General features: G+C 37.5%; 1 protein-coding gene across 1 annotated transcript in view; it reads right to left on the bottom strand.

Moving 5' to 3' along the window:
• Positions 1-7471, bottom strand: part of vsnl1a (visinin-like 1a) — a 38982-nt gene extending 31511 nt beyond the window's left edge. Inside the window, exon 1 of the mRNA XM_056445570.1 lies at positions 7187-7471. The gene's annotated coding sequence lies outside the window, so the exon portion shown is untranslated. The remainder of the gene's footprint in view (positions 1-7186) is intronic.
• Between the last annotated feature and the right edge of the window lie 4909 nt (positions 7472-12380).

Here is a 12380-nt window from a genome sequence, read left to right as displayed (position 1 = left end):
AAACCATTTGAGTTCAAACTTAATGTATATGAGTACTGTGAACTTACTCCATTTAAGTTGAAGTAATGAGATATTTAATTGACTCATTACCTTCAACACTGAATTCAAAACTCTTTTCAAATGAGTATTAACTTTCAGTAAATTTTGAGTTAACTACACTCATTTCATTTGATAAGGTTGACTGTTGGGTTTTACAGTGTAAATAAATTTAACTGAATTTGAGTAAATGGTATTTTAAAGTCATTTAATCTAAGCACACACACACACACACACACACACACACACACACACACACTACTGGACCAATGGATGTATATTGCAGAAGAAAACACTAATTTCAAAATTAATATCATGGCTAAAATAAAACTAAGCAAGCCGTGCAGTTAAATAAATATGATGGCTTGAGGGAGTCACTGTGGATTATACCATTTCATTCAGCTGATTAAATTTAAAGTAGACTTAGATCAGTAAGCAAACAAATGGAGGAGATCACCAGAAAAATTCATTCATTCATTTTCTTTTTGGCTTAGTCCCTTTATTAATCAGGGGTCACCACAGTGGAATGAACTGTCAACTTATCCAGCATATGGATAAAAAAACATTATCAGACATACTGTAAAAAATTTCCTTGCTCTGTTAAAAAGGAAAGAAAAGAAAAGAAAAATTAAATAATAAAAAAATAACAAGGAAAGGTTTTACTCTTTTAAAATAACTGAGGAGTCTATCTTCTTTATGTGATCTAAAACAGGTTGCCAAAAGAGAAAAAACAACCTCTTACAGTATATTGTATTATTAATTTCTAAGGTCAGGTGGTGTAGAAGTTCCATAAGCCATTTCTTGAAGGTTGGAGGAAATTTTTCCTTCCATTTAAGCAATATTAACCTTCTAGCTAAAAGCGTAGCAAAGGCAATCACATTTATCTTATTTTAATTAAAACATAATGACTGTGGTGTGATACCAAATATTGAGATTATGGCCTCAAGTTCTATATAGGTATTTAATGCGTCAGAGAAAAATGTAAATATTAGCTGCTAAAAATCCTTCAATTTTGAACAAGCTCAAAACATGATGTCATGGTGGTGCAGTGGGTAGCACGATCACCTCACAGCAAGAAGGTCACTGGTTCAAACCCTGGCTGGGTCAGTTCGCATTTCTGCGTGGAGTTTATACGTTCTTCCCGTGTTTATGTGGGTTTCCTCCAGGTGCTCCGGTTTTCCCCAAAGTTCAAAGACATGCACTACAGGTGAACTGAATAAGCTAAATTGGCCATAGTGTATGTGTGTGAATGAGAGTGTATGGGTGTTTCCCAGTGTTGGGTTGCGGCTGGAAGGACATTCGCTGCGTAAAACATGCTGGATAAGTTGGCAGGTCATTCCACTGTGGCTACCCCTGATTAATAAAATGACTAAGCCGAAAAGAAAATGAATGAATGAAGCCCAAAACATAGTGTAGCTGGCTCAATATTATATCTGTCACAATTAGGCTTTATATTTGGTTTAAATTTGGCTAGTTTCACTTTGGACCAATGTAAACTGTGAGATTATTTTTGTAATCATTTTAAATCAAAAAGTTTCTTTAAAAGACTCTTCAAATAAGTCAAATGCTATTCATGCTAAGTGTAAAAATTGGTTATTTTGAGAACTCTTCTATGAGGTTATTTTGGGGGCTCAAAAGCTTCTTCTAAAGCATTGCAAATAAACATTCCATTTGCAACTGTTCTTTTTAAGCAATGAGACAATGTGGAAATGCCTAGAGAGAACATGCCAGAGTAAATTCTGTCTGTAAAAAGTATCTCACTAGACATAAAAGAATACTCATAAGAAACCTTTTTTCAGTTTATAATTGCTATTGCAAATGTCTCTGTCCCTCTGGACAATGAGCAGTGTTTTATCCTGCCCACATCTGCTTATAAGAGCAGCCCACAGCCTTTTTCCCCAACAGACGGCTGTCACACACACTGTGTGCATCACTGACAGGGAAATGGGTTAATTAAACAAAGCATCATTCGCATAATTACCAAAAGGTCTTCACATCCTAAGCTTCAATGTGACATTTACTTTTTTTTTGCAAATTGAAAACCTGTCCTCCTGTTACTTTAATAAAAATACAATGAAAGCACAGAGAAAAAGTCAAAGAGAGAGAGGGAGGGAGCTGAGGATGAAATGCTGAGTAATTCTGCTGCTTTTTTAATTTCTTCATCTCTAACAAATCATAGTGATGAGCTCTCATCACACTCGTGTAAACACTAGATGAGAACATTACACTTCAAAGTTCATTACAATTAATCTCCAGTCTGAGGCTGACAAACGAGCAGCAATGCTGAAGATAATGAGCGCTAATTTAGTTTCCCACACAGCATTTTATTTTCAAGCAAATGGCAAATCTCATACATCTTGGCTGTTATAATACCCAGATGCAGAAAAAAATCATTCATATTTCACGCATGGTGGAAATGAGGCTACAAAGCATGAGATTGCTAGTCGGTTAGCTTTTTAATGGCAAGAGCATAGCCCTCGCTGATCTGCAGACTGGAGGCCCGTGTCCTTGGGGAATACCTCTCTTTATGAGGGATCCACCCATGAGAAAAAGCACAGCATAGCACATTCAGAGTGCTAAAAACAGCTGGCCTGAAACTGCCTATGAATCAGCGATAATGCATGGTTGTACAGCTCGCTCGCTCGCTCTCTGAGACTGATTTATGATAGCAAACTAATTAGATGATCAGCATCACTCCTAATTGAATCCTCATCCAGCTGATCCCTCCATGGTCAAAGATACGAATCACTTCTGTCAAGCCACAAAATGGAAAGTTCAAACAATCTAACAATCGGTCAATTCAAATTAGAGCTTCCAAAAGAGTGCTTTCATAGAAATGAAAGTGAGCGCCATTGAAGAACAAAGTTTAGCTCCTCAAAGAATCTTACTATGAACAGCTCATAAAGAGGTTATAAGTCTAACTTTTCATTTATTAACAATATTTGTGTGTGTGTTAGCACTGTGTGAACAGCTTTTAACAAAAATCTGGCTTTTTGTAGTCTCTGAAAGCCTGTCAACTTATATTTATTTGAAGGAAAGTTTTGTTCGGATAAAAGATGTGACATTTATATACACTCCTGAGAGCCTCTCTTTCACTGTATAGTGTATGACACATAAAACTGTCTATACAATCTTTAAGATACAAAAAACACTATTTAAGTCATTCAATCATGAAATCAATGTGTCACACAAAGAACAGTTATTCATTTAAAATACAGTCTTACACAGCCAGACCTGCAGTCTACAGTCTCATATATACTCTACGGCTCAACTAACATAACCGTGTAATTTGAATCCAATTTTATTTAACCTCCAATATGAGTTTCAGAGCTTCCATATCTGCTTTAGTATCCATAACACTATTATCAGATGCTATTGTTACTGCTGTTTTCTCGGCTTTGTCAGTTGGTGTGTATGTGTTTGTTTATGTTGTTTTTGTGAGAGGATAGGGTTGGTGCAGTGGCGCAGTGGGTAGTGATGTCGCCTCACAGCAAGAAGGTCGCTGGTTCGAGCCTCAGCTGGGTCAGTTAACATTTCTGTATGGAGTTTGCATGTTCTCCTCGTGTTCGCGTGGGTTTCCTCTGGGTGCTCCGGTTTCCCCCACAGTCCAAAGACATGGGCAATAGGTAAATTGGTTAATCTAAATTGTCCGTAGTGAATGTGTGTGAATTAGAAAATGAATGAATGAAAGAATGAATGTGAGAGGATATCTAAACACTAAGCTCAGCAGCGAGAGCGGCATATGGATGTTCAATAACAGGTTTCACTAAATTGTTTTTATTTCTAAGTAAAACCATAAACTGACTCACCATGAGTATATCCCAGCTATTAATTTATATTTAGTGTCTTTTATCATTTGTATGCAAAATTGTGAGAATAGAATCAAATTGCTGGCTGCGATTGAAGTATTATCCACTGGTGTCACTATTAACAAGGGTTTCTGAATTCTACATATACTGTAGCTTCCTTTCGTCGGCTTAATCCCTTATTGATCAGGGGTTGTCACAGCGGAATGAACTGCCAACTTATCCAGCATATGTTTTACGCAGTGGATGCCCTTCCAGCCACAACCCAGTACTGGGAAACACCCATGCACTCTCGCATTCACACACATACACTATGGCCAATTTAGCTTATTCAATTCACCTATAGCGTATGTCTTTGGACTTGTGGGTGAAACCGCAGCACCCGGAGGAAAAACCCACACGAACACGGGGAGAAAATGCAAACTCAACACAGAAATGCAAACTGACCCAGCCGGGGCTCAAATCAGTGACCTTCTTGCTGTGAGCCGACAATGCTAACCACTGAGCCACCGTGTTGCCCTCCTTCAAAACAACTATTCTTTTTGTGTTTGTGTCTCTGTCCAATGGAAAGATAAAATGGATACTAAAAATCAGGTAATACTTCACCCAAAATTAAAATGCTATTTAACTCACCTTCTAACCTGTTCAACATAGAAGATTCTTTGAGAAATGTCTTAGTATTTTGTGTCAATCAACATATCAATAGATCAATAGTAAACAATTCTGCATGGAAAATGTTCTGTTTGTGCTTTGGAGAATAATTGTAAGGTTGAAACAACATGATGGTTAGCACATGAGGAAAAAACATTCATTCTTGCACTGTAAAACCAAAAAGGTTAAGGTAACTCAAACCGTTTGAGGAAACCGATTGCAGCAAACCATTTAAGTTCAAAAACGAATCCTAACGAGTACTGTGAACTTAATCCATTTGAGTAAACGAAGCAATTTGAGCACAGTAAAAGCCAATAAATTAAGAAAACTCAAACCAACTGAGTACTTTAAAACCCAACTAGTTAAGGCAACTCAAACCGTTTGAGGAAATAGATTGCTACAAACCATTTGAGTTTAAAGTATTATGTCATGAATATACCCCTGTAATGCATACTACATTCCTGTTTTGTCTGGCTTCCTCAGATATCTCACCTGTTTGCCAAAACTGGAATGTCTGACACCGGCGCATACATATTGTAATAGACGTGCCAGGCACGAAAGCTTGACAGGCATGACAACAGTAACTAAGGAGGGTGGGGCTTAACAAAGGGTCAATTAGGCCAAAACAAAACATAGTTTCACATTTAATTTTTAATGAAACACTAAATTCCATGCATGTTGATGTGGTAACATGTAAAGTGTTAACCCTTGTAGTCATACAGAAATATTTTGATTTTAAAAAGTAATCAGAACACTGGCTAAAACAGAGGATAAGCATAAAAACATGTATTCACATTTGGTCCATAAATGATTTAATGAGGCATTACAATTATAATGTCACTGCTGCTTGTCCAAAAAACTTATTTCAACAGCTTAAAATGATTTTCAGAACTTAATTTGACCTGTCAAAAAAATAATAAGATGCAAAAACAAGATATTGTTACTAGTTGCATCATTCTAGGTGAGTCCCCCCAAAAATTCCAGCTTTAGGAAAAGATAGACTGAACAATGAGCCTCATCTGTACATGATGTGCTGATCTTCCGATGCTGTTGAAAAGAGTTGGTCACTGCAGACTATAAAAGAAACCAAAGAGCCTGTCTACCTAAAAAGCAATAGTCCACTCCATTTTCCATTTAGGCTGCATCGGTGCTATTTCTGCTGCAACAGGAGACTAGAGAGAATGCTCTGTCCCCTGTGAGTATACCACTCAGGTTGTATCGATCTCTTAAAATGATTTTGCCTTTTCACGCGACACTGCTGTAATGCAGATAGATTGAGCTGATCTTTGGCATACACACAGACAAGCAATGCTACGTTCAAAGTAGAAGCAGCAAGGTGTGTTTATGCATCCACAGAAAAAAATGCTTTGTTATGATCAACACAACAGTGCTGTGTTGTGTTGTACAAGCATTCGTGTCATCTAACAACTGACTAGCAGGCGGTTATGATGACTATGCAAACTGAGCCCTGTCCAGAGATCAAAAGGCGTTTTAAACCCTGAGCCGACTCATCACAACAGTGTTCACATCCACACGAGCCTGACAGATTATGTCACATGTGAATCTAGCCAGCCAAGTGATTTAGCACATCCAGCTTATTCAAACAGTCATATTATATAACAAACATTTAGTTTATTTAATTATTTTACAGCGTGACCTTGAACGTGTAAGATTGTGTGTGGCTGATTATATTTGCTTAAAATGTCAATATGCTATTTCTGCCCTGAAACCCTTGTGCATTAGAGATGCATTGATCCTGCAGTCTTCAAGAAGCTAGCAGTCACTCTTAAAATTTAGAACAATAAAACAGCATCTTCAAACATTATGATGCTCATCTCATTAAAAAAAAACTAATGTAATCATGCTGGAATTATAATCATAATCATCAGAATCACATGGAACCAAATTTAAGTCTAAATCTAATGGCAATTTTGATATTGGATTCCATCATAACACAAAATAAAATCAGAAAATATATATTTTAGAACATTAACAGGAAATCAATATTATTTTCAAGAAAATTTGTCAGAATTTTAAAGCTCTTGGGTTGAATCTGTCCATTAGCAAGAGGTCATTCAAATAAAACAGCATAAATAGTTCTAATGAAAGTGTATTCAATAATAAAATAAGAATAAAAAATTAATAAAAAAATAACTGAGAAAAAAGGTTGTTTCAAAATCAAGTCCAATTCTTCTTGTATATCTAATATACTTGGCTATGTAATCTGTCAAAATGCATGCATAACAAATGATATGCACCAACATGTGCGGACACATTTCTCACCGACACTGTAGAGCTACGCAAGACACACAGCTGTCTCAGAGCTGTACACCTGGGGCCATTGTCAACTAATGTCCATTCATTTGACATAGCAAGCTCAGATTTCTAGCCACTTTACTACTGTGTTCACCATCAGTTGCTTTATTTATTCATAATGTAATTTGGCAAACAAACAAATATTGATCACCATGAATGGTGATAATAGTCCCTTTTAAAAATCTTAAAATATATAAACCCACAATAAATTGGTTTATCAGAGTTATTTATTCATAAGCATTCTCATATAAAATAGTCATGCACATTATCCTCTGCTGAATCAATGCATTGCAATACTGCAGGTAGCAAAAAGATGAACCATTGTCAACGACTTTCCCAATGCTCCCTTTTCGCATAGACACATAGAGGGGACTTACCGAAAAGGAGAGCCAAACAAGGTGTGAGGATTCCTGATCCTGGCGACTGCAAAAGGTAGACGCGATGGAAGTGCTCTCTAATCGGCTGCCAGCTGCGGCGAGGTTTCTTTGGGGTGAAAGGAGAGACGCAGCGATAACTGCAGCGAGGAGAGTCCACGCGCGGCGCAGCGCAATGCTCGAGCTGATGTGTGACGCGACAGAGACACAGCAGAGCTCAGCGTGCGTCGGTCTGTCCTCATCACCAGTAAACGAGCTCGTGTTTTCACGGTGCTCCGCGGGCTCTGCTATGCTCTGGGCTCTTTTGAGTGTGCGCAAATTGTGCCTTCTCGCTCTGGATGAACTCGGATGGAGCGGTGATAGAAAATGACATCAGCAAGTCAGTCAGATCGAGATGAGAAAGTGTTTGAGATTCACGCATTCCGCCTCTTTGTCTTTTTTTGTAACTAGCCAATGTGTGAATTACATAATGGTTTTCAAAGAGTTGTGCATTTTAAGAGAATTGTTTTTTACTTGTTTACTTGTTATTTACTTTTACATATTTACAAAATAGAAATGTGATGGTGCAACCACATTAAAATGCCCTTTTGTCAATAGTAATCACAGCTCACATAGAAGTCACTTTAAAACAAAGCAGCTTTTTATTGGTCATGACAAATTCACTGACTTGACATACTGATTGAGAAAACTGACCATATATGCTTACTTCATGCTTTTCGAATAGCCAACCTGGGGGTTTTCCATCAGCTGTCAATACTAGCTTCCTTCAAAACATGCGTTGAGTAGCATCAGTGGTGTAAAGTAACAAATTACTCCATAATTATACTCCAACTACTGTAACTGAGTAGTTTTTCTCAGGAATTGTAATTGCTAAGTACTTTTAAAATGTGTACTTTTACTTTCCCTTGAGTACATTTTTAGTGCATTTTACTCCACTACTTTATTTCTTTCTTTTAAATCAGTCTTGCAATTCCTGTCCAATCAAATCACACATTGAAAGTAAATCACATTATACTGAACAACCTCAAGACATGGGCGCTTTATAAATGCACCAAATCTATTGGAAGCATTAAAATGTCCAAGAAGATGTCCAAAATCTTTACACACTATGACCCTTTCTGATGGGAAAAAGGATGTCGACTGTATGATTACTGAAATCACCAAACAGCTCTAAACAATCACTAAATGGAACAAATGAAGAATGGAAAGAAAGGTCGAGTGAAGGAAAGGTCGGACAAGAAAAGAAAGGAAGGGTCAAATAAAGGAAGGGCCAAACCAGGAAAGGAAGTAAGGATGGAAATGAAGGAAGGAAGGATCGAACTAATGAAGGAAAGAACAAATGAATGAAGGAAGGATTCAAGAAAGGACTGAACAAACAAAGGAATGAATGAACGAATAAATGAACAAAGGGCCTAATGAAGGAAGGAACAGAAGAATGAGTGAACGAATAAATGAGTGAACGAATGAAGGGAGAAACAAAGGAAGGAACAAATGAATGAAGGAAAAAATGAACAAATAAATGAATGAAGGAAGCACAGAATGGAATAATAGAAACAATGGAAGGAAGGAAGAAAGGATGGAAGGAACGAACGAAAATAGGAAGATAACTGAATGCACTACAGAATGTTACGTTTACACATCCCTTTACAAACTGCATGTAAATGCATCAACTTTATACAGCGTAATACTCACTACTCATGACTCCTGAGTACTTTTAAAAGAGCTACTTTTTACTCATAATTTGAGTAATATTTACAAAAGATACTTTTACTCTACTTGTACTACATTTTTGGGCAAATAATAGTACTTGAGTATGATTTTTCACATATCTAAAATTTAAGTACATTTTTATTATCTTAAAATTGGGGTGACACGGTGGCGCAGTGGGTAGCGATGTCACCTCACAGCAAGAAGGTCGCTGGTTCGAGCCCTGGCTGGGTCAGTTGGCATTTCTGTGTGGAGTTTGCATGTTCTCCCTGTGTTTGCGAGGGTTTCCTACAGGTGCTCCGGTCAGTCCAAAGACATGTGCTGTAGGTGAACTGGGTAAACTAAATTGTCCATAGTGTATGTGTATATGTCCTGGTCCTCCAGGCTGGGATTGAGCATTGCACTAACAACTCACCTCATAAAAAAACTAGATGTTATGAAACACCAACATAGTGCAGCTAAATATCAACTTCAATATAAATTTCCCTGGGAGTAAGTAAGTATTATTATCTTTAATGTGGACAGTGGTGCCTATATCGATGGTGCTGAACTACGATCCAGCTGTGGACTGCATGTATAATGCAACATGTATGTACAGAGGTGTAACCATGATTGTTTGGTGCCATCTTGCGACTGTATAATAAGTTTAATAAGTTTAATAAGTGTAGGCTGCATTCAGCCATTTTTGTTATGTTTATTTAAAGAGTTAATACAATATTACAGCTCAGCTCAATGTTTTGTGTCTAATTGTTTAGTTTTGTGGCAAGTAGCCATGTAATAAGCATGATTATATACATCTAGGTGGTTGTTTGGTCACACTTTATTTTATGGTCCGTTTGTTGAATTTAAGTTACACTGCATCTACATGCCAACTAATTCTCATTAGATTATTAGTAGACTGTTAGGTTGGGGTTAGGGTAAGTGTAAGTTGACATGTACTTGCAAAGTTTCTTATAGTCAGTAAATGTCTGTTGAAGGAGCAGTATCAACAGATATTAAGCAGACAGTCTACTAATACTCAAATGGACCTTCAAACTAAAGTGTTACCGGTTGTCTTTGCTAAATAAAGGCCATGATTCTCATACAACATCTGCTGATAAGTCTGTCTGATTCAATTCTGGAGAATAATCCCCTAGATCAGGGATGTCAAACTGATTGGTTAAGGAGGCAAAGTGAGGCATGGTCCCGCTGCCAAACCTTTGTTAACAAGTTAACTTCATGTAAAATTAGATATATTTTAATCATAAAGAATAAGTATATCTGACATGTTAAGTGGTGTTACTGTATTCAGTGTCTGTTTGATAACTTAAGATTTCATTTGTTAAATATTGTGCCAACCTGCCCCATTCACTATATAGAATTCTACCACAAGCCCAATCTCAAGAGGAAACACAGTTACTTATTGCCAGAGAAGTGGCTAATTCAAACGAATTCATACCATTTCATTGGTATGAAAACAGGATTTTTAAAAGCAGGGGTGTCCTAAACCCCACCCCTAACCCTATCATTGGGGGTTGAGCAAATTGTACTAAACTGTACAAATGAGATTGTACAAATTAATACAAATTAGCCACCAAATCAAAAGGTTTTAAAGATTGCATTTGACCTCTGTGTATAGTGGACAAAGATAACAAATGAATTCTTTTTTTCAATGATGCAGGTTCTGTCTTGGTTTCTTCAAAGAAGTGTTAAAGCACTTATACAGCATGACAGTTTGTCCCTTGAAGTGTAGTTTGCTTAACTTCTCAAACTCCTAACAGCAGAGTAATGGATGATGTGAAAAAGCCAGAAAGTTACAAGGCAGTTAGCAGATTTTCCACACTTTCAGCTGCACATTGGTGCTCTTTGTCATTCGCACATTTGTTGAAGTCAGCACCATGGTTAAAGATTTTCTCCCAATACAGGCATCAATAAAAAGAGCAATGTGCCTCAGGAATGGTCGCCAACCTCTTCAAGTACAAAGCAAAAACTTGTTTTGAAACAAACCAATTTTGGGGTGATTTGTGACCCACCTACTGGGAATAAAAGTATCAAATGGGACAGACGCCAACAGAAGAGTGAAAAATTAGTTCTGTGCTGTGCGATGGAAAGTCTGGCAGAAATAGAAAAACCCTGAGTAGTTTCAAGATCATCATTCTTGCTTTATGTACCAAAACTAGTTTTAAACTCATGCAATAACTTTTATGGACATGACTTCTTCAAAACTTCATGAATAATTTATATATAGTTCTATGTGTAATCAAAATGCTCATGTTACTATATTATCCCTCCTGCAGTTTGCACTAAAAAGAGAGATGGTGAAGTCATTTTCTTTGAAGCATTGCAGCCTGCTGTCAAGACGCGCTGTTATTTTATCATCCTACACTTGTCGTTAAAATTCATAAAACACAAGAGACTGTGTTAAAGCAGAATGCAAACTGTACTCACACCATGCTAATAAATTCATGCATCTCCTGTTTACTAAAGAACCACTCTGTAAATGGCTTACGTTTGAGACAAATAGGCCTTGTGCGTGATTTGAACATCAGTACATGGAGACAGCCAAAGCATCCTCATGCAATCACATCAAACGCCGCTGGGTCACTGCAAATCACGCAGCTTTGATGACTGATTCTACTTGTGAAAAATTCCTGCTGAGAGCTTTCAGTGCAAGCGAGGAGCCTGGCAAGTGCAAAGGTTTGTTATGGCAGGAATGAAGAGAGGATTTAGCCTATTATAATCAGAATCAGAGCTGCGGGAATGAATCAAGGGGTTATCCAGAGCCCACTGATCAGCCAGACTCAAAATCACATCTTTTTTATGGCACAATGAATCCTACACATCCAGACAGGGGAAATAAGCACAGCACTGCCAAATCTGACAGTCATCTTGAAAAGAAATCCTAAAGCCTCAGACTGAAAAACAAAGACCGAAGTTAATAAGGATTTAGGAGCAATGTTAAAACTGCAGATGCATGCAGAATGCAGGGTTATAAAAAATTATGTGGCTTCATTTAGAACTAATAAGTTAGAGAGTATGTTTTCATCACAACATAGTGTACTAAAATGTGGAAAATCCTGTAAAAATCCACAACTCTTGACTTTGAAACTAAATTTAACTTTGAAATGTTTGAAAATGCACACGAGCATGCGCAGAAGTTTCAGTATCGAATACATCATTGACAATTATTCTATTATCAGTTCTTGACCAAACCTCTATATATACCAAAGCTGTCTTACCTGCAGCATCTCACGACTTTAGCATCCCTCCACCACCCCGACACCTCACCTCTTAAGCATTACATTCCCAGGGGGAGCGTTCTGGGGCCGGGCTAGATACTTTGCTCGAATCCCAACTCCTCTCTGTTTCCTGATAAGGGGAATAACTCGAGTTGAGGTGTCTCCTCGAGCTCAGAGCCCTCTCCCCGGACAGCACGCCAAATACGCCTTATTCTTAAACGATTGCAAGTGTGAACTTTGTGAAATGCTTTGAGTATTTCATGTAAATGTAC

Source organism: Danio aesculapii, chromosome 20, assembly GCF_903798145.1.
Source record: "Danio aesculapii chromosome 20, fDanAes4.1, whole genome shotgun sequence".
In the NCBI taxonomy this organism is placed as follows: Eukaryota; Metazoa; Chordata; class Actinopteri; order Cypriniformes; family Danionidae; genus Danio; species Danio aesculapii.
Note: the sequence above shows the minus strand (reverse complement) of the source record. Positions and strands in the feature narration are given on the sequence as shown.